This window comes from Triticum dicoccoides, chromosome 5B (genome assembly GCF_002162155.2).
Source record: "Triticum dicoccoides isolate Atlit2015 ecotype Zavitan chromosome 5B, WEW_v2.0, whole genome shotgun sequence".
NCBI lineage: Eukaryota > Viridiplantae > Streptophyta > Magnoliopsida > Poales > Poaceae > Triticum > Triticum dicoccoides.
In genome coordinates this window covers 359,784,916-359,807,575 of record NC_041389.1, presented here as the reverse complement: position 1 = coordinate 359,807,575, position 22,660 = coordinate 359,784,916, and positions in this window count along the sequence as shown.

Genomic DNA, 22,660 nt, shown 5'->3' with positions numbered 1-22,660 from the left:
GGCGCTTGGCCGGGACGGCGGCAAAGGCGAGCGAGCCCGGCGAGGCCCGGACCGACCCGGGGCGGGCCGGATCTGGGCCCCGGGCGGCGGCGGCGAGGTTGGGCGCTGGCGGCGGTGATGTGGCGCAACGCGAGTGGAGGGGAGCGGCGGCGGGGTGACGTGGCAGCGCGCCATTGGCCGGAGCGACATGTCCGGCGGACATGTCCGATGCGGATGGACATGTCCGGCAGCGCGAGGAGGAAGACGCTAGGGTTAGACCGGGATTTCGAGGGAGATGCACATATTTATAGGTAGAGGGAGTTAGGAGAGTCCACATGAGGAGCGGTTTTCGGCCACGCGATCGTGATCGAACGACCGAGAGCATGGAGGGGAGTTTGCTGGGCTTTGGTCCACTTTGGCAGGGGTGTTGGGCTGCACACAAAAGAGGCCTTTGTGGTTACCCGGTTAACCGTTGGAGTATCAAACGACCTTCAAATGGCACGAAACTTGACAGGCAGTCTACCGGTGCTATACCAAGGTCGCTTGACAAACCTCGGGCCATTCTAAGAATGTTTAACACCCGCTCACAACAAGAGACAAAAGGGGGACGCCGGAGGACATAGGAGTGCCGGATTGCAAAACGGACAACGGGGAAAATGCTCGGATGCATGAGACGAACACGTATGCAAAATGAGATGCACATGATGACATGATAAAATGCAACCACACAAGCAAATGACATGGCAACAACAGTGAATAACTGGCGGACACCTGGCGCATCGAATCCGGGGCGTTACAAGAACATCAACTAGCATCATGAAAATCATCATACTAACCACTAATAATCCAAAGGTAGCATGATATCCAAAGTAATATTCCAAACATAATCACAGATATCACCATGGAAATAATCATAATACCAGCCACTAATACTCCAATGGCAACATGATACTCACCAATTTCAAGCATAACTCCTAGTAATCCAAACAATAGCATGGCATCAACAGGATCAAAATAATACTCCGATAAAATGCCATGCACAGTGTCATGTAGCTAAAGCAATATTTTAAACAAGTTCAAATAAGTTAACCCATGTCACTGCATTACAGTGAGGCAAATGGAGGGTGTGGCTTGCCTGGGGTGGAAGAAATCACCGGAAGAAAGTGCGAGAAACTCGCGGAAAGAATCGCCGGAAATCGTTCTCTCTCGGAGGGGGCTGATTAAGGGCAGGGGCAAAATGGTCATTTTCACAATGTCAAACCATGGTGAAAGTGAAAGCAACATAACGGGCCCGATAAAACGAAGAAGTAGGCTTTGGATTCACCTCATTTGGAGCTACGATTAAAAAGTTATGGAGGGTTGAAATTCATGGACTTTTCCGTAAAAATTTCATCGCAAACAAGTCCATGAGTGGATAAGGCAGAAACGCAAAGTTAGAAATATGCTTTCGGTTAGCGAAAACATAAAACGGAAATGCGCTTTCACTTATCTGACATGGCGGGGGCTGGTCAACACGTGTGGCTTATAGGTGGGTCCCGCCACTTATCCAGCTGGATCGGGCGGGGTCAACACCACAGCCACTGACTGGCGGGGCCCGTGGCCAGCTGGCAGGGAGGGGCGCCGTCTCCTTCTTCTCCTCGCGCTCGCCCGACGGAGCAGAGGACGGGGCAAGCTCCGGCGAGGCTTGCCGGCGGCTCCGGCCACCTCCCGCGGCGTGCGACCTACCGGCGTGATCAGCGCGACTAGGCGGATACATCCAGACAAGTCACGGCCGTCAAGGATCACCGGGAGAGGCGGGGCCTGGGACAGGGTGGAGGAGGGCTTCGGGTGGAGTTGGGCTCGTGACAAATGGAGCTCCGGCGAGGGGAGAGGACCTGGGGATGGTCGCTGGAGTGGTGGGGATCTACTAGTGGTGTTGGAACAGGGAGAGGAGGCGCGGCTCACCGAAATCTAGGCGGAGCACCGCGGCGGCCATGGCGGCGATGGGGGGGGACAGAGAGCTCCTGGAGCTCGAGCGAGTGGATGGGGAGGGAGCTGGGAGAGAGGCGAGACCAGTGGTGAGGTCGAGAGGCCTCGGGGTGGGCTTATATAGCCGTGGGGCGAGGTGGCCGAGCTGGCACCGCCGCGGATGCGTGCCCACGCTTGTAAGCTTGGAGGTAGACGACGCAGGAGGCACATGGGGAGTCTCACGGGGAGGAGAATGCCATGGGAGTGTAGGGAGGATGCGCCCGAGGGGGAAGACGACGGTCGGTGCATTGTGCTCTCGTGGGCGCTTGGCTGCGAGCATCGGTGAGGAAGCGGACGGATGGGGAGAGGGGTCCAGGGGAACAACGACGATGAGAGGAAGCCAAGGGACATGCTCACGATCGCGAAGACGGCGAGAGGGGGAGGGGCCCAAGAAAGAAGACGCTCTGGGCGCGGCCATTGCACGCCAAAGCGGTGGTCACCGCGCAGACTGGCATGAAGAAGAGCCAAATGGCTGGAAAATGTTGTCTAGTGGTAAGTCCTTCGAAGGGTGGCTTCAACTACGGTGGTAGCTTGGTGAAAACGGCTATGGTTAAAGGGTTTAGTGAGCTCTGAAGTTTACTACAGTAAACTTTATCAGCTCAATGTGATCAACAGGGAGCTGCTATGTGTCAAGTGTTATGTCTGGGGTGTTTAGGCTAGGAAGGACTATAGTCCTGGGGAGTTTGGGAAGAAATGGACCAAGATTTATTGCAATTGGTTCACAACTGACCAAAATGGTCCAGAAACTAGTTTAGGATGATGCACTCAAATGGTGATGCCACTTGAGCTTATGAAGATGCTCAAAAAGTCTCATACCAGTTGGCAAAGCCAAACTAGTACTTGCTTCACAAACATCTCCTTTGGACAGAAACTTGGAATAATTATGGTGGTCAAATGGCTCATTGAGATGATGCCAAATTGTGTGGAGGGAAGTTTTATGGGTATAAGAATGATCTGGTAATTTATCAGGATTTTTGAAGCATTATAAAATACACTTGCTTCACAACCTGAAAATATAGCCAGAATCAAAGATTTGCTCCTGTGCTCTGATACGTCTCCGTTGTATCTACTTTTCCAAACACTTTTGCCCTTGTTTTGGACTCTAACTTGTATGATTTGAATGGAACTAACCCGGACTGACGCTGTTTTCAGCAGAATTGCCATGATGTTGTTTTATGTGCAGAAAATAAAAGTTCTTGGAATGACCTGAAACTCCACGGAACACCTTAGAAAAAATAATAAAAAATCCTCGCCAAAGATGAAGCCCATACCCTGTCCACGAGGGTGGGGGTGCCCCCTTGGGCGCGCCCCCTACCTCGTGGGCCCCCTGGTGGCCCTCCGACGCCAACTCCAACTCCATATATTGGCTTTCGAGGAGAGAAAAATCAGAGAAAATAAATCATCGTGTTTTACAATGCGGAGCCGTCGCCAAGCCCTAATCTCTCTCGGAAGGGCTGATCTGGAGTCCGTTCGGGGCTCCGGAGAGGGGGATTCGTCGCCGTCGTCATCATCAACCATCCTCCATCACCAATTTCATGATGCTCACCGCCGTGCGTGAGTAATTCCATCGTAGGCTTGCTGGACGATGATGGGTTGGATGAGATTTATCATGTAATCGAGTTAGTTTTGTTAGGGTTTGATCCCTAATATCCATTATGTTCCGAGATTGATGTTGCTATGACTTTGCTATGCTTAATGCTTGTCACTAGGGCCCGAGTGCCATGATTTCAGATCTGAACCTATTATGTTTTCATGAATATATGTGTGTTCTTGATCCTATCTTGCAAGTCTATAGTCACCTACTATGTGTTATGATCCGGCAACCCCGAAGTGACAATAATCGGGACCACTCCCGGTGATGACCATAGTTTGAGGAGTTCATGTATTCACTATGTGCTAATGCTTTGTTCCGGTTCTCTATTAAAAGGAGGCCTTAATATCCCTTATTTTCCAATAGGACCCCGCTGCCACGGGAGGGTAGGACAAAACATGTCATGCATGTTCTTTTCCATTAGCAAGTATGACTATATACGGAATACATACCTACATTACATTGATGAACTGGAGCTAGTTCTGCGTCACCCTATGTTATGACTGTTACATGACGAACCGCATCCGACATAATTATCCATCACTAATCTTGTGCCTACGAGTTTTCCATATACTAGTTCTCGCTTATTTACTTTTCCGTTGCTACTGTTACAATCACTACAAAATACAAAAACATTTCTTTTGCTGTCTTTACCTTTGTTACTGTTACCACTACTATCATATTACTTTGCTACTAAACACTTTGCTGCAGATATTAAGTTTCCAGGTGTGGTTGAATTGACAACTCAACTGCTAATACTTGAGAATATTCATTGGCTCCCATTGTGCCGAATCAATAAATTTGTGTTGAATACTCTACCAACGAAAACTGTTGCGATCCCCTATACTTGTGGGTTATCAAGACCTTTTTCTGGCGCTGTTGTCGGGGAGCATAGCTCTATTCTTTGAGTCATTTGGGATTTATATCTAATGGACACTATGAAGAACTTGAAAGATGATCGAACTACTATTTTGCCCTCAACTACGAGGGGAGGTAAGGAACTGCCATCTAGTTCTGCACTAGATTCTCCTTCTGTTATGAGTAAGCTAGCGACACCAAAACCTACTACTGCTATGAATTCTGATATGTCGCATGTTATTGATGATGCCACTTCTGCTATGCATGATACTTATGATGAAACTACTTCTATGCTTGATAATACTGTGCCTCTTGGTGAATTTCTTGATGGGCAAATTGCTAGGTCTAGAGAAAGAGAATTTATTGAATCTGAATATGATGATGAAAATATGCCTGCTATTCCTGAGGGTTATCTTTTTGATGCTGAATCTTCTGCAGCTATTTTTGCTTGCCAGGATAGATATGAACTTAAGAGGTTGCTAGTTAAATGGAGTAAAGAATCTCTTAGAGATAGAATGAGACCCGACCCTGCTTTTGCTACTTCACCTATCTGTGTTCCCGATAAGGATTATTATGATTTTTCTATTGATACAGATATAATTACTTTGGTTGAATCTGATCCTTTTTATGGCTATGAATCTGAATCTGTTGTGGCACATCTTACTAAGTTAAATGATATAGCTGCCATGTTTACTAATAATGAGAGATCGTGCTACCTTTATTTACTCAAAATATTTCTGTTCTCATTAAAGGGTGATGCTAAGATATGGTTTAATTCTCTTGATCCTGGTTGTGTGCAAAGTCCCCAGGATATGATTTATTACTTCTCTGCTATTTCCCTGCTCAAAAGAAACAAGCTGCTTTGAGGAAAATATACAACTTTGTAAGAAGAGAGTCTGCCACAAGCTTGGGGGAGGCTTCTCAAGTTACTTAATGCTTTTCCTGATCATCCTCTTAAGAAACCTGAAATACTTGATATCTTTTATAATGGACTAACTGATGCTTCCAGAGATTACCTGGATAGTTGTGCTGGTTCTCTTTTCAGGGAAAGAACACCAGATGAAGCTGAAATTCTATTGAATAATATGTTGACAAACGAAGACAATTGGGCACCTCCTGAGCCACCGCCTGAGCCAATTCCAGAGCCAATTACGGAGCCTATTCCTAAACCAACTCCGAAGAAGAGAGGTGTTCTATTTCTCAGTCCCGAAGATATGCAAGAGGCAAATAAATCTATGAAAGAAAAAGGTATTAGAGCTGAAGAGGTTAAGAATTTACGTCCTATTGAAGAAATACACGGTCTTAATTTACCACCTGTTGAAGAAGTATATGCTCTCAATTACTTATTCACTGAAGAACCTCCCGATATCCCGACACAGGTAGTAAAGGTAAATTCTCTCTATAGATATGATAAAGCTGAAGTCCCTCCTACTAAAATTGCTAGTCAGTGCTTGGATGAGTTTGATGACTTTATGTTTAAGAAAGATGACTTTAATGCTTATTTTGGTAGACAATTAAAACAGAATACCTTTACGATTAAATGCTTGGGTGATTATATGGCTGATATTAGAGGTGAACTTAAACTTTTTAGCAAACATGCTTCTATGGTTACCACTCAAGTAGAACAAGTACTTAAAGCTCAGAAAGAAGTGCTTGATGAAATGAATAGTAAGAAAAATGATTATGCTGTAAGAGTGGCTAATAGAACTGGTAGAATGACTCAGGAACCTTTGTATCCTGAAGGCCACCCTAAGAGAATCGAGCAAGATTCTCAGAGAAATAATATTGATGTACCTAGTTCTTCTAAAAGGAAGAAAAAGAAAAATGATAGGACTTTGCAAACTTCTAGTGAACCTATTGCTGAGCCACCTGAGAATCCAAATGATATCTCTATTTCTGATGCTGAAACACAATCAGGTGATGAACATGAACCTAGTGATAATATTAATGATAATGTTCATGTTGATGCTCAACCTCGTAATGATAATGATGTAGAAGTCGAACCTGCTGTTGATCTTGATAACCCACAATCAAAGTATCAACGTTATGATAAAAGAGACATTGTTGCTAGGAAACATGGTAAAGAAAGGGAACCATGGGTTCAGAAACCCATGCCTTCTCCTCCGAAACCATCCAAGAAAAAGGATGATGAGGATTTTGAGCGCTTTGCTAAAATGATTAGACCCATCTTTTTGCGTATGCGATTTAACTGATGTGCTCAAAACAAATCCTTATGCTAAGTATATGAAGGATATCATTACTAATAAAAGAAAGATACCGAAAGCTGAAATTTCCTCCATGCTTGCTAATTATACTTTTAAGGGTGGAATACCAAAGAAACTTGGAGATCAGGGAGTACCTACTATACCATGCTCCATTAAGAGAAATTATGTTAAAACTGCTTTATGTGATCTTGGAGCCGGTGTTAGTGTTATGCTTGTCTCTTTATATCGTAGACTTGACTTGAATAAGCTGACACCTACTGAAATATCTTTTCAAATGGATGATAAATCAACTGCTATACCTGTCGGTATTTGTGAGGATGTGCCTGTTGTAGTTGCGAACGTTACTATTTTAACGGACTTTGTTATTCTTGATATTCCCGAGGATGATAGTATATCTATTATTCTTGGAAGACCTTTCCTTAATACTACAGGGGCTGTTATTGATTGCAACAAAGGCAATGTTACTTTTCATGTCAATGGCAATGAGCACACGGTACATTTTCCGAGGAAACAACCTCAAGTTTATAGTATCAACTCTATTGGAAAAATTCCATCGATTATATTTGGAGGTTTTGAATTTCCTCTTCCTACTGTCAAGAAAAAGTATGATATTCTTATTGTCGGGGATTTTCATATCCCCGTTGAGGTAACTTAGTGTTGTTCGAAATTTCTCCAGTTCCGTGATTATTCGGAATGAGTTTGTTAACAAGACTTGATCAACCTTGTTAGTGGGTTCATTTTGATGATCACGAGATGGATGAAACTAGAAGCACAACCTTCTGTACCCTCTCTATATTTTCTGTTATTTAGTAGAAATAAAGTAAAATAGTATTTTTCTGTCTGTCTCCTGACTTATCCGTGCAATATAAAAATATCCCGAAAATAAAAGTCCTCAGAATGCCATGCCAATTTAATATGACTTTTTCGGGAATATTTGAGAATTTACTGTGCAAAAATTACCATGGTGGCCCTCCTCCACTTATCCCTGCACCCATCTTCTTCCTCTGCCTCACACAAACACGAAAAACCAACTCAAGCACGAGTTCCAGCCCCCGTTGCTGTGATTTTCGATCTCCTTGCTCAAAGCACCTCTCGCAAAACTGCTTGGGGAGATTGTTCCTTGGTATGTGGCTCCTCCATTGGTACAATTAGTTTTTGTTCTAGTGCTTTATTCATTGCAAATTTGTGTTGCATAGGTGACCATGTTCTTGAGCTTGCATGCCAAATTTATATGGTTCCAACTAGTTCCAATGCTTTGTATAGGCTCTAGGCACTTATGGGAGCTGTTGCTATCAATTTTATTGAAGTTGGTTCACTTTTATTTGAAGTTACTAAAAATTTCAGAAATTTTTCATACGAAACAATATGTTTAGGAGGATGTTCCAAGGTGGTTCTTCAAGGAAGCAAGGTCCCATACTTGCAACACCGTGGACTTAGAGGATTTCACTTTGGCTTGCAAACTTCCATCTTGGGGTAATGTCAGGGATCCCCCTAAATCTGAATAAAGAGAATTTCTTGCTAGAATAATTGTGGGGGAATCTAGAGATATAACACAAGCCACTGTAGGGAGCGTTCACTTTCCTGCTATACATTATTTTTCTCTCTTCATAGGTAGATGCATAAATGCTAAGGATGAAGCATGTCACATGTGTGTCCCTGATCTCAGCATTCTTAGGAGTGCTGTGTTAGGAGACCAATCTTATCATATGGGAGCCATTGTAGCTCGCAGGTTGCATCAAAATAGACATAACAAAGATTTCTTTGGAGGAATTTATGCAACCCGCTTAGCTAATTTTCTTGAGATAGACATTCGTGAGGGTGATATGGAGTTACCCCCTTCTTATTTAGATTTTGATTCCCTACCAGTTTGTTGAGAGGACTGAACCACCTCTCCAGTATCGACTAATCTTTAACAAACATCATGTAGTCCATATTGCTCTTCCTGCTCCTGCCTTCTTTGATTCTCAGACAAAAGGAAGATATATTATTACCAGAGAGGAGGCAGATGAGTACGAGAGGAGAGCGGAGGCTGCTCGATGCCACGCCACAGCTCAGGAGGCGATAGCTGCTGCATCGCAGTATGACCCCAGCTACACCTACGGGTATCCGCCAGGATATCCCTAGCAATAGACCAACTTAGGCCAAAAGCCTAAGCTTGGGGAAGTACATATTTCCTACCGACATTACATTCATGTTCACACACACTCATTGCTAGATGTCGGTGCTCATACTTTTTCATTGTATTATCCATGTTAGTTTAAATTTCTTTTTCTAGTTTTCTTCTTGTGTGCTTGATAAACTTTAAGAAAAACCAAAAAATTACTTAGTTTACTTTCCATTCTTCTAGTAGAATTAAAAAGAAAACCCAAAAATATTTCCCATTCTTCTTTTACTTGTTGGGAGCTTTCCCGTGTAAATAGTTTTTATTTTCGTTTCTTTCTTTTGGGGGTCGAGAAAACCATATTGAAAATGTTTAGTGGCTCTTATAGGCATGATGGATTATTTAACTTAGAGCCCATATTACTTGTCTTCTCTCTTGAGTTGAATGCTTGCAGATTCCAGCTTAGTCCAATGAACGTGCACTCTTATTATTATACACATTGTTCGGTCGTGCAAGTGAAAGGCAATAATGATGATATATGATGGACTTATTGGGATGCGAAAAGCTGGTATGAACACGACTTCTCTTGTTTTTGTAAATATGATGATTCATCGTTCCTGAGTCAACTATTATGAAGTAAACATATTTGCAATGACATCTAGAGATTATAGTTGCTTGTGCCATGCTTGATTAGCTATGAGTTATAATGGTTTATCTTGTGTGCCAACATGCTATTAGAATGATTATGATGTGGTATGATGGGATGGTATCCTCCTTTAAATGAATTGAGTGACTCGACTTGGCACATGTTCACGCATGTAGTTGAATCAAATCAACATAGCGTTCATGATATTTATGTTCATGGTAGATTATATCCTACTCATGCTTGTACTCGGTGTGAATTAATTCTAATGCATGTTAACGACTGTTGTAGCTCTCTCAGTTGGTCACTTCCCAGTCTTTTACTAGCCTTCACCTGTACTAAGCGGGAATACTGCTTGTGCATCCAAACTCCTTAAACCCAAAAGTTGTTCCATATGAGTCCACTATACATACCTATATACGGTATTTACCTACCGTTCCAAGTAAATTTGTATGTGCCAAACTCTAAACCTTCAAATAAACATTCCGTTTTTGAAAGTGCAACTATCCCTAGGTGGTTTTGGTAATTCATAACAACATATAGCTCATTGATCTAATGCTATTCCAAGACTATTATTTCAGGAAAGCTCAATGAATGGCATGGCATGGATGATGAAAGTGGATCCCTCAAAATACTAATGACAAAGGATTGTCTCAAGCTCAAAATCTTAAGACTCTTCATTTTACATTTTAGTGATCCAAGATCACATTGAGTCTATAGGAAAAGCCAATACTATCAAGGGGGGATGAGGTGTTGCTTAATGAGCCTCTTGCTTCATGTGCTTGGTGATATGCTCCAAAAACCCTCAGCTACTTTCTCACATCCACAAATGACCTAAACCTAAAGCCAAAATTGGTCACACCGATTCTTTCTACCCGGCGCCACCGAGTTCAAATGTCATAGCCACTTTCACGAGCCCTAGGCAAATCGGTCCTACCGATAGGGATCTCGGTATCACCGAGATGGGATTGTAATCTCTCTGTTTCCCTTCGTAACGTTTCGGTCTAACCGAAGTGCGCGATCGGTCCCACCGAGGTTGCAATGTAAACTCACTGTTTCCCTTTTGTAACATTTCGGTCTCACCGAAAAGAGTAAATCGGTCCCACCGAGTTTACCTGACCAACTCTCTGGAAAGCCTATTACCAAAATTGGTCTCACGGAGTTTATGTAATCGGTCTTACCGAGATTACGTTATGCCCTAACCCTAACCAAATCGGTCCTACCGAGTTGCATGTCAGTCCCATCGAAAATCCTAACGGTCACTAGGTTTACTAAATCGGTCCGACTGAGTCTATTGAATCGGTCCCACCGAGTTTGGTAAATTGTGTGTAACGGTTAGATTTTGTGTGGAGGCTACATATACCCCTCCACCTCCTCTTCATTCGTGGAGAGAGCCTTCAGAACGAACCTACACATCCAACTTACCATTTCTGAGAGAGAACCACCTACTCATGTGTTGAGGCCAAGATATTCCATTCCTACCATATGAATCTTGATGTCTAGCCTTCCCCAAGTTGCTTTCCACTCAAAACTTCTTTCCACCAGATCCAAATCCTATGAGAGAGAGTTGAGTGTTGGGGAGACTATTATTTGAAGCACAAGAGAAAGGAGTTCATCATCAACGCACCATTTGTTACTTCTTGGAGAGTGGTGTCTCCTAGATTGGCTAGGTGTTACTTGGGAGCCTCCGACAAGATTGTGGAGTTGAACCAAGGAGTTTTTAAGGGCAAGGAGATCGCCTACTTCGTGAAGATCTACCGCTAGTGAGGCAAGTCCTTCGTGGGAGACGGCCATGGTGGGATAGACAAGGTTGCTTCTTCGTGGACCCTTCATGGGTGGAGCCCTCCGTGGACTCGTGCAACCGTTACCCTTCGTTGGTTGAAGTCTCCATCAACATGGATGTACGATAGCACCACCTATCGGAACCATGCCAAAAACATCCGTGTCTCCAATTGCGTTTGAATCCTCCAAACCCTTCCCTTTACTTTCTTGCAAGTTGCATGCTTTAATTTCCACTGCCTATATACTCTTTCCATGCTTACTTGAATTGTGTGATGATTGCTTGACTTGTCCTAAGATAGCTAAAATCTGCCAAACTCTAAAATTGGGAAAAGGTTAAGTTTTTAATTGGTCAAGTAGTCTAATCACCCCCCTCTAGACATACTTCAAGGTCCTACAAGTGTTATCAGAGCTTTGGTCTCCATTTGCTTTGATTTCCATAGCTTTTGGTGGTCATAGCCTTGGTTTCACAACCTAGGAGAGTATGGCGTCTAGCAAGGGAAATTATCACCGTAGAGGTCCTTACTTTGATGGTATAAATTTTGCTTGTTGGAAGCATAAGATGAAAATGCATATTGTCGGACATAACCCCGCCGTTGGGGCACTGGCTTGCAAGGTGAATTCTTTGATGGGAGAAAGCCGAACCGTGAAGCTAATGCGGAAGAATTGAAGATGCTGCAATACAACGCTCAAGCTTGTGATATCATCTTCAATGGATTGTGCCCCGAAGAATTCAACAAAATCAGCCATCTTGAGAATGCAAAGGAAATTTGGGATACTTTGATTGATATGCATGAAGGTACCGACTCCGTCAAGGAATCCAAGTTCAAAATAAGATTGACAAGTTCAAAATGAAGGATGGTGAAGGTGTCGCTGAAATGTACTCTAGGCTTGCACTTATCACAAATGAGATTGCCGGCTTAGGGAGTGAAGAGATGACCGACAAGTTCATCATCAAGAAGATCCTAAGAGCATTGGATGGAAAGTATGATACCGAGTGCACATTGATCCAAATGATTCCAAATTACAAAGATCTCAAGCCAACGGAAGTCATTGGAAGAATTGTTGCTCATGAGATGTCACTCAAGGATAAGGAGGAACTTCACAACAAGTCAAGTGGTGCTTACAAAGCCTCAAGTGAAGCCCCCACATCATCAAGTGAGAAACAAACCTTCAATGAAGAATTGAGCTTAATGGTGAAGAACTTGAACAAATTCTACAAGAGTAGAAGCAAAGAAAGAAGCTCCAAGTTAAGGTCTTACAATGACAAGAGATCTTCTAGCCGAGAGCGAAATTGCTACAATTGTGGGAGACCCGAACACTATTCCAATGAGTGTACGGCACCCTACAAAAGAAGAGAAGATTCTCCAAAAAGAGGAAGCAAAAGAGAAGAATCACCATCGAGGGAGAGGAGGAGTAGAGACGATTGTTATGAACGAAGACCCTCATGGAGAAGCAAGGATTCGGAAAGGAAGGACAAGTCATCAAGGAGCTACACAAAACGAAGACATCAAGCTCATGTTGGTGAATGGGTATCCGGCTCCGACTCCGACAATCACTCCGAGAGAAGCTATCACTACGACTCCGAATATACTCAAGATGAAGGTGTTGCCGGTCTAGCACTTGTGTCAACCAACTCCTACGACATATTTGATTCACCAAATGAAGGAATTGGAAGATGCTTCATGGCCAAAGGTCCAAAGGTAACACATCCTGAGTATGTTGACTTTGATAGTGATGAAGATGACTTGCTTGTGGATGATGATTTACTTGTTGACAACTCTAGTGATGGATACTATGATGAAACGTCAATTAATCATGCTAATCAAGATAAAATGAATGACAATGATAAGGAGAAGATTGAGCTTCTAACTAAAGAACTAAACACTCTTAAGTTAGCTCATGAAACTATCTTCAAAGATCATCGAGAACTTTTAAGGGCTCATGAGAATTTACGCTTTGAAAAGCTCAATCTTGAGCAAGAGCATGAGTTCTTAAAGGCAATCAATGATGATCTCCGTAAGAAAAGTTATTCTTACATTGCCAAGCGTTTACTCTTATCTACTTACGTGCCTCAAGTCAAGTCTAATAACAAGTACAACAAAGATCCTTCCTCTAGTAGTAACAATAATAATGTCAAATCCAATATTGTTGCTTCTAGTAGTGCTCTTGATTCCACTAATGATTCTCTTAGCCAAGTTACACATGAGCAAGAAAATAGCTTATTGAAGGGAATTATAGACAAAGGTGTTTACAAGAGCCTTGCCGGGAGTAAGCAATTCGAGGAAATTGTACGCAAGCAAGGAAGGCACCGGAAGAATCAAGGTGTTGGTTTTGAAAGAAAGTTCAATGCCAATGGAGTTGAGTGGGGAGAAGATCAATACGCCAAGACGAAGTTTGTTCCTCAACAAGAGAAGTATGATCCTACTTCCTTCAAAGGAACACAAGCACAAGATGATCTTCCACCACAAGACCAAAAGAACAAAGGCAAGGACAAGCTTCAAGAAGAGATTGATGCATTTGAAAAAGCACCTAAGGCCTCATTCAAGTGGGTTCCCAAGACTACGTCAAGTTCTACTTCATCAAGTACAACTACAACTCCAAGGATTCCCATCAAGATGATGTGGATCCCGAAGAAGAAGAACTAGAGAGTTCTTGAGGGTGACTCCGCCAACATTCTTCACTCATATCATTATTGCAAGAACAAGTGCAATCAACTTCCACATCTTGCACTAGTTCAAGGAGTCACAAACCCTCATGTTGGTAAGGCAAGGGACAAGGTAACCTAATGATTTCATGGACATCATCTTGTGTGTGCATCACTCTATGTCTATGGATATTCCTGTTTGTTCCTTGTGGGACTAACCCATGTAGGTAAGTTGAAAGTGCAACTCACTCCAAAGGATTGCTCCAAATGATCTACATCAACATTGAGCATCCACATCTTCAACACCTACATGAAGTCATCATCGACAAAACCCAAGGTTAGTTCATCCCTCTAAAAGGGGATCTCACATCTAGGGGGAGCTTAACTCTAAGAATTGAGTTAAAGCAACTCTAATGGTGTGAACACATCAATGCATTATGTAAAAGTGGTAACCCCACTTGAGCTTAAACGATGAGTATGACCTATGATCAAATGTTTTCATTTGACTCCTAAGTCAATATACTCATATATAGATGACCTAGTCATCGCCAATTGTTTGATAGATGCTAGAATTGGTTGTGCAAGTTTTGCCACATATTTCATTTGCCACCTTATTGTGTGAGTGATACGTTTCCAACGTATCTATAATTTTTGTTTGCTCCCTGCTACTTTATCTAGTGTTTTGGACTATATTGGGCTTTATTTTCCACTTTTTTATTATTTTTGGGACTAACCTATTAACCGGAGGCCCAACCCAGGATTGTTGTTTTTTTGCCTATTTCAGTATTTCGAGGAAATAGAATATCAAACAGAGTCCAAACGGAATGAAACCTTCGGGAATGTGATATTCTCACCGAACGTGATCCAGGAGACTTGGACCCTACTCCAAGAAGCTTCCGGGGAGGTCACGAGGGTGGAGGGCGCCCCAGGGCGTGCCCCCTACCTCGTGGGCCCCTCGGAGCTCCACCGACATACTCCTTCCTTGTATATATACCTACGTATCCCCGTATGATCAGAATAGGAGCCAAAACCTAATTCCACCGCCGCAACCTTCTGTATCCATGAGATCCCATCTTGGGGCCTGTTCCGGAGCTCCGCCGAAGAGGGCATCCACTATGGAGGGCTTCTACATCAACACCATTGCCCCTCCGATGAAGTGTGAGTAGTTTACTTCAGACCTTCGGGTCCATAGCTAGTAGCTAGATGGCTTCTTCTCTCTTTTTGGATCTCAATACAATGTTCTCCCCCTCTCTTGTGGAGATCTATTTGATGTAATCTTCTTTTTGCGGTGTGTTAGTTGAGATCGATGAATTGTGGGTTTATGATCTAGCTTATCTATGAATAATATTTGAATCTGCTCTGAATTCTTTTATGTATGATTGAGTTATCTTTGCAAGTCTCTTCTAATTATCCGTTTGGTTTGGCCAACTAGATTGGTAGTTCTTGCAATGGGAGAAGTGCTTAGCTTTGTGTTCAATCTTCCGGTGTCCTTACTCAGTGACAGAAAGAGTTGCAAGGCACGTATTGTATTGTTGCCATCGAGGATAACAAGATGGGGTATTTATCATATTGCATGAATTTATTCCTCTACATCATGTCATCTTGCTTAAGGCGTTACTCTGTTTTTAACTTAATACTCTAGATGCATGCTGGATAGCGGTCGATGAGTGGAGTAATAGTAGTAGATGCAGAATCGTTTCGATCTACTTCTCTCGGACATGATGCCTATATACATGATCATACCTAGATAACCTCATAACTATGCTCAATTCTATCAATTGCTCAACAGTAATTTGTTCACCCACCGTAGAATACTTATGCTCTTGAGAGAAGCCACTAGTGAAACCTATGGCCCCTGCGTCTATTCGCATCATATCAATCTCCATCACTTTATTTACTTGTTTTGCTTTTACCTTTTTACTTTGCATCTTTATACCAAAAATACCAAAAAAATCTCTATCAGATCTCACTCTCGTAAGTGACCGTGAAGGGGTTGACAACCCCTAAGCATTGGTTGCGACTTGATATCGTTTTGTGCAGGTACGAGGGACTTGCGCGTGACCTCCTACTGGATTGATACCTTGGTTCTCAAAAACTGAGGGAAATAGTTACGCTACTGTGTTGCATCACCCCCTCCTCTTCGGGGAAAACCAACGCAAGCTCGAGATGTAGCAATGAGCATGTTGGTGCATATTTTACTCATTCAAGGACATCCACTTGTTGTTTTGAGTGATTGGCTTCTTTTTCTTTTAGCCAAGTGGATGGACAAGAATGCCTAAGAACCTTCTCTAGCTATCTATGCTTTTCTTGTCTCAAACTCTATTCATGCTACATCACAAAATTTGATCAAGTCAGATTCGAACCACTCTGTGTGAGGAGCACTCGAAGTCCCCGATTCATCATAGACTTAAACTTCCAAAACTTCTTTGTGATTCTCAGTCTGACCGATTCCTCCATTTCGGTCCTACCGAGATCATTAAGTCGATCTAGGTTTTCAATCTCGGTGCAACCGATTTGAACTTTTCGGTCACACCGAGTTGCTGTAACTATACACAGTTATGCATCTCGGTGCCACCGAGTTGTTCCACTCGGTCACACCGACAGGGTCGGGCTATATATAGTCACGGGCAAAAGTTTGGAAATTTCTCCGAACCTCTTCGCCCGCGCAATAGCTTGCTCTGCCATCAGGGTCTCCGGATCGTCTCCTCATCGCCAGCCACCTCCTGTCGCTGGTCTCCGCCGCCGTCAACGGATTTCACCCCCGCCGTTGCCGCCGTAGCGAGTTCATCGCCAAGCTAGGGTATGGACTCGATCACTGTGCTATCCTCGTCCGATTCCTAGAACATTGTGTTCTTAATGATTCTTGCCACGATTGAAATACTCTTATCCAGTCAATGCAATCCTTAGATTAGATGAGATTCGAAATTTTAGGGTTCCGCCGAAACCATCTCGGACCCACCGAGTTGAAAAACTCGGTCCCACCAATTTGGCTAACGCCATTGCACTAGTAACTTTCGGTCTGACCAAGAATTACTAATTGGTGTGACTGATTTTAGGACTTTGTGAAACCCTAGCAGTCCCGGTGCCACCGAACTATGACTCGGTCCAACCGAGTTTATCAGTTTAGGTTCCAAAACTGCTTCGGTATCACCGAGTTTGAAAATCGGTTGATCCAAATGCTTTCTGTGGAAAACTAAAACTGAATTTTTGAATCATTCTTTTGCAAAACTCTCTGCATTTTGTGATGCTCATCTACTCTATCTCATCTATAACTCTTCACAGGGTCAGCAGTCAGTGATTTGCAGCATGTCAGACCAAAGTGATAGCTAGAACAGGGAAGAAGAGCAGATTCACGTTAGTGAGGGCACTAGTCCCTCCAGTTCCTCAGATGATGGCAGTAGGAGCACCCCAAGCAATCTGCCTAAAGCTGCCACCAGGACAAGGAAGAAGAGAACCTCATACTCTGAGGATGAGGATTATAGAGCAGAAGAGGATGAGGCTACCTCCAAGAAGGTAGTGCTCAAAAAGGAGTATGGCTCAGCAAAGAACACTAAACCTGGACTCAATAGGAAGGTTCCTGCCAAGAGGACACCTGTGCTGAAGGTCAGAGGATCTACCCAAGTGCCTGAAAAGTCTGAACCCAAAGAGGCACCTGCAAAGAGAGTCACAACTTCCAAACCCAAGAAAGTTCCCACTGGAGAAACTATGAAGTTTACCATGGAATCAGAAGATGAAGCTGCTCAGGATAAGAAGAAGAAGAGAGCCAGAACCACTACTGCCCAGGTTCTTGGAAATCCCTCAATGAGGAGAGACTCTGAAGATGAAGAAGAGGTTGCTGCACCAGCACCCAAGGCACAAAAGATTATCGGTGATGCTATTAGATCAGGGGCTGCAACATCAAAGCCCAAGGAAGCACCCAAAGCTGCCCCCAAGGCCAAGCTTGCAACAAAGAGGAATACTAGGAGTATTCCAGCTACTGAGAAGAACAAGGCCCCAGTGCCTGATGTTACTGATGAGGAAGATGAAGAAGGACAAGTTCTGAGGAAGCTCAAGCCAAGATACCAGACCACAATGATGCCCATCCTGTGGCTGAGGACATGAGGATCAGAAAAGACTCAGGGCTGAGGCTATGGAGGATGACAGATCCATATGCCACAAGGAGAAGAACTGCTATTGATTAAAGGTTCCATACAAAGGAACAACAGGACTTCTATGAGATAATCTTGTTGGACAAGAAGCCCATAGTGTGTGATATGAGGTGGGTCGACTGGACCTACATGAAAGACAATGAAGAACACTATCCTGGAGTGCAAGACAGTTTTGTTGCTTGTGGAGTTGCAGATTTTGTTGGGCAAAAGCTCACCAACTGGAATGATGAACTCATTATGCAATTCTACTCCACAACACACTTCTATCCAGATGGGAGGATAGTTTGGGTGTCTGAAGGTACAAGGTACCAGTCAACCATTGAGGAGTGGGCAAAACTGATCAATGCCCCAAAGGAAAGTGAAGATGACTTGGATATCTATGCCAAGAAGAAGATGGACCACAATTCCATGGCACACATGTATAAGGAGATCCCAGACAAAGCTGTAGAGACACATAAGTTTGGGTCAGTCCACTTTCTTCTGTCAGGGCTGCCAACAATCAACTGGATCCTAAGGCACACTCTATTGCCTATGTCTGGTGACCACAACATGATTAGAGGGCATGCAATCAACATGTTGCATTTGTTTGATGTGCCACAGAAATTCAAGGTCATGAGCCTTATGGTAGAGACCATTAAGAGGACTGCAGCAGACCAAAAGAGGAGTTGTGGATATGCCCCTCAGATTCAGGAGTTGATTAACTCAAAGATGGGCACATGCAAATATCTATTGGATAAGGAACATTTTCCTCTCTATCCAAACTTTGAGGACAATCAGGTTGTCATGAATGAGAATGAACCATCATCAGTACAAGCTCAAGAGAAGAAGGAGAAGGCAAGGAAAGAGAAGGCTGCCAAGATGCCAACTCAAGAGGAGGCATCTGAGTACTTTTTGAAGAACAAGCAGGAGCAGCTTGGTTACTTGATAACATCAACACTAAGGATTGAGAAGGGATTGGCCACCCTCACTCGAAATCAGGAGAGCTTGGAAAGAATCATGGAACTAAAATTCCATGATCTAGATGTCAAAGTAACTGAGATTCAGTCAGTTGTGGAGCAGCTACAGGATGACATGCAGGAGAGGCAGGGCAAGACTACCACTAATGTATTTGCCAGAGTGCCTAGAGCTCAGAGGTCAACTGCTGTGCTTGTGACAGACACCAGAGCCACATCATCTGCACCAGCTACAGCGCCTACAGCTCCAGTGCAACCAGCTCTAGCATCAACTCCTCCAGCTCCATCCACTTCAACTGAAGCCTTCGTTCTTGGAGTTATCCGGACACCACCACCTGAAGATCAAGCCTGAGAGTCGATCTAGCACTATGCATTTTCTATGAACTTTTTGGTAACTTGTTGCCAAAGGGGGAGAAAATGCATAGATCATAGGCTTCGAGAGAGAGAGAGTGTTGCTTTTGTTCTCTCTTGCTTTGCTTTGGTGGTTAAACTTCGTTTTCTTTTGATTGCTTGAGATACTATGCTGTTTTTGTGAGACATTGATGATCATGTGTTTGATCATAAGCTACACTTATGCATGTTTGATGATATTATCTTATCCTATTCATATGTGATCATTCACTTTGCTTGGTGATGAGTGCATGTATTAAATCTTTATCATTTTGAGGACTCCACCAAGATGTATGTGACATGGAAGAGTAACCCATTAGCCTAATTCCTTGTGCATTTGCAGTCCAAAGCAAATCTTAAACTATGCACAAATTTAGGGGGAGCTCTTGCTTATCACATACTTCTCAAAGCGACGAAGTTGTTCAATCTTATTATTATTTGTTGAAGCTTTGATCTATATGTTGTCATCAATTACCAAAAAGGGGGAGATTGAAAGTGCAACTATCCCTAGGTGGTTTTGGTAATTCATAACAACATATAGCTCATTGAGCTAATGCTATTCCAAGACTATTATTTCAGGAAAGCTCAATGAATGGCATGGCATGGATGATGAAAGTGGATCCCTCAAAATACTAATGACAAAGGATTGGCTCAAGCTCAAAAGCTCAAGACTCTTCATTTTACATTTTAGTGATCGAAGATCACATTGAGTCTATAGGAAAAGCCAATACTATCAAGGGGGGATGAGGTGTTGCTTAATGAGCCTCTTGCTTCATGTGCTTGGTGATATTCTCCAAAAACCCTCAGCTACTTTCTCATATCCACAAATGACCTAAACCTAAAGCCAAAATCGGTCACACTGATTCTTTCTACCAGGCGCCACCGAGTTCAAATGTCATAGCCACTGCCACAAACCCTAGGCAAATCGGTCCTACCGATAGGGATCTTGGTATCACCGAGATGGGATTGTAATCTCTCTGTTTCCCTTCGTAACGTTTCGGTCTAACCGAAGTAAGCGATCGGTCCCACCGAGATTGCAATGTAAACTCACTATTTCCCTTTTGTAACATTTCGGTCTCACCGAAAAGAGCAAATCGGTCCCACCGAGTTTACCTGACCAACTCTCTTGAAAGCTTATTACCAAAATTGGTTTCACCGAGTTTGTGTAACCGGTCTTACCGAGATTACATTATGCCCTAACCCTAACCGAATCAGTCCTACCGAGTTGCATGTCAGTCCCACCGAAAATCCTAACGGTCACTAGGTTTACTAAATCAGTCCGACTGAGTCTGTTGAATCGGTCCCACCGAGTTTGGTAAATTGTGTGTAATGGTTAGATTTTGTGTGGAGGCTATATATACCCCTCCACCTCCTCTTCATTCATGGAGAGAGCCATTAGAACAAACCTACACTTCCAACTTACCATTTCTGAGAGAGAACCACCTACTCACGTGTTGAGGCCAAGATATTCCATTCCTACCATATGAATCTTGATCTCTAGCCTTCCCCAAGTTGCTTTCCACTCAAATCTTCTTTCCACCAGATCAAAATCCTATGAGAGAGAGTTAAGTGTTGGGGAGACTATCATTTGAAGCACAAGAGCAAGGAGTTCATCATCAACGCACCATTTGTTACTTCTTGGAGAGTGGTGTCTCCTAGATTGGCTAGGTGTCACTTGGGAGCCTCCGACAAGATTGTGGAGTTGAACCAAGGAGTTTGTAAGGGCAAGGAGATCTCCTACTTCGTGAAGATCTACCGCTAGTGAAGCAAGTCCTTCGTGGGCGACGACCATGGTGGGATAGACAAGGTTGCTTCTTTGTGGACCCTTCGTGGGTGGAGCCCTCCGTGGACTCGCGCAACCGTTACCCTTCGTGGGTTGAAGTCTCCATCAACATGGATGTACGATAGCACCACCTATCGGAACCACCCCAAAAACATCCGTGTCTCTAATTGCGTTTGAATCCTCCAAACCCTTCCCTTTACTTTCTTGCAAGTTGCATGCTTTAATTTCCGTTGCCTATATACTCTTTGCATGCTAGCTTGAATTGTGTGATGATTGCTTGACTTGTCCTAAGATAGCTAAAATCTGCCAAACTCTAAAATTGGGAAAAGGTTGAGTTTTTAATTGGTCAAGTAGTCTAATCACCCCCCCTCTAGACATACTTCAAGGTCCTACAGTTTTGCATGCTCGAATAGCTCATATGTCAACTAGAGCAGCCCTTATCTTCCGTGTTAGGCGGGTTATTCTTAAGAGGAGTGGACTCCGCTCCTCATTCACCAGAAAATGGCTGGTAGCCAGGATGCCCAGTCCCATGCTTTATGCAAACTAAATCAAAATAACTGCAAACAAAACTCCCCCTGGGACCCGTTGAATGTTGAAGGCACTCGTTGTTTCGAGCAAGCCATGGATTGATGCTTGTGGAGGAGGGGGAGTATAAACTTTACCATTCTGTTTGGGAACTGCCTATAATCTGTTTAGCATGGAAGATATCATCATCTTTTAGTTGTTATGTTGACAATGAAAGTATGCCGCTCAAAATATAATTTATCTCTATTTCAAAACCGAGCTCTGGCACCTCTACAAATCCCTGCTTCCCTCTGCGAAGGGCCTATCCATTTACTTTTATGTTGAGTAATCATCCTTCTTATTAAAAGCACCCGCTGGAGAGCACACTGTCGTTTGCATTCATTATAATTGGTTTATATTGGGTATGACTTGACTGGATCTCTTTTACCATGAATTACAATGCTTAGTCAGTCCTTGATCTTTAAAGGTGCTCTGCATTTCTGTTTTGCGGTCTCAGAAAGGGCTAGCGAGATACCACTTTGTTATATCATGTTATGATTATTTTGAAAAAGTGTTGTCATCCGAGTTTTGTTATTATAGCTCGCTAGCTGATTATGCTATTGATATGAGTAATTGTGAGACCTATGTGTTATTGTTAGTATGGTTAGTTCATAATATTTGCTGAAACTTGAATGCTGGCTTTTCATGTTTACAACAACAAGAGCAAACAGAGTTTGTAAAAGTTTTTCTTTTTCTCTTTCAGTTTGTCAACTAAATTGCTTGAGGACAAGCAAGGGTTTAAGCTTGGGGGAGTTGATACGTCTCCGTCATATCTACTTTTCGAAACACTTTTGCCCTTGTTTTGGACTCTAACTTGTATGATTTGAATGGAACTAACCCGGACTGACGCTGTTTTCAGCAGAATTGCCAGGATGTTGTTTTATGTGCAGAAAATAGAAGTTCTCGGAATGACCTGAAACTCCACAGAACACCTTAGAAAAAATAATAAAAATCCTCACCAAAGATGAAGACCAGGGGGCCCACACCCTGTC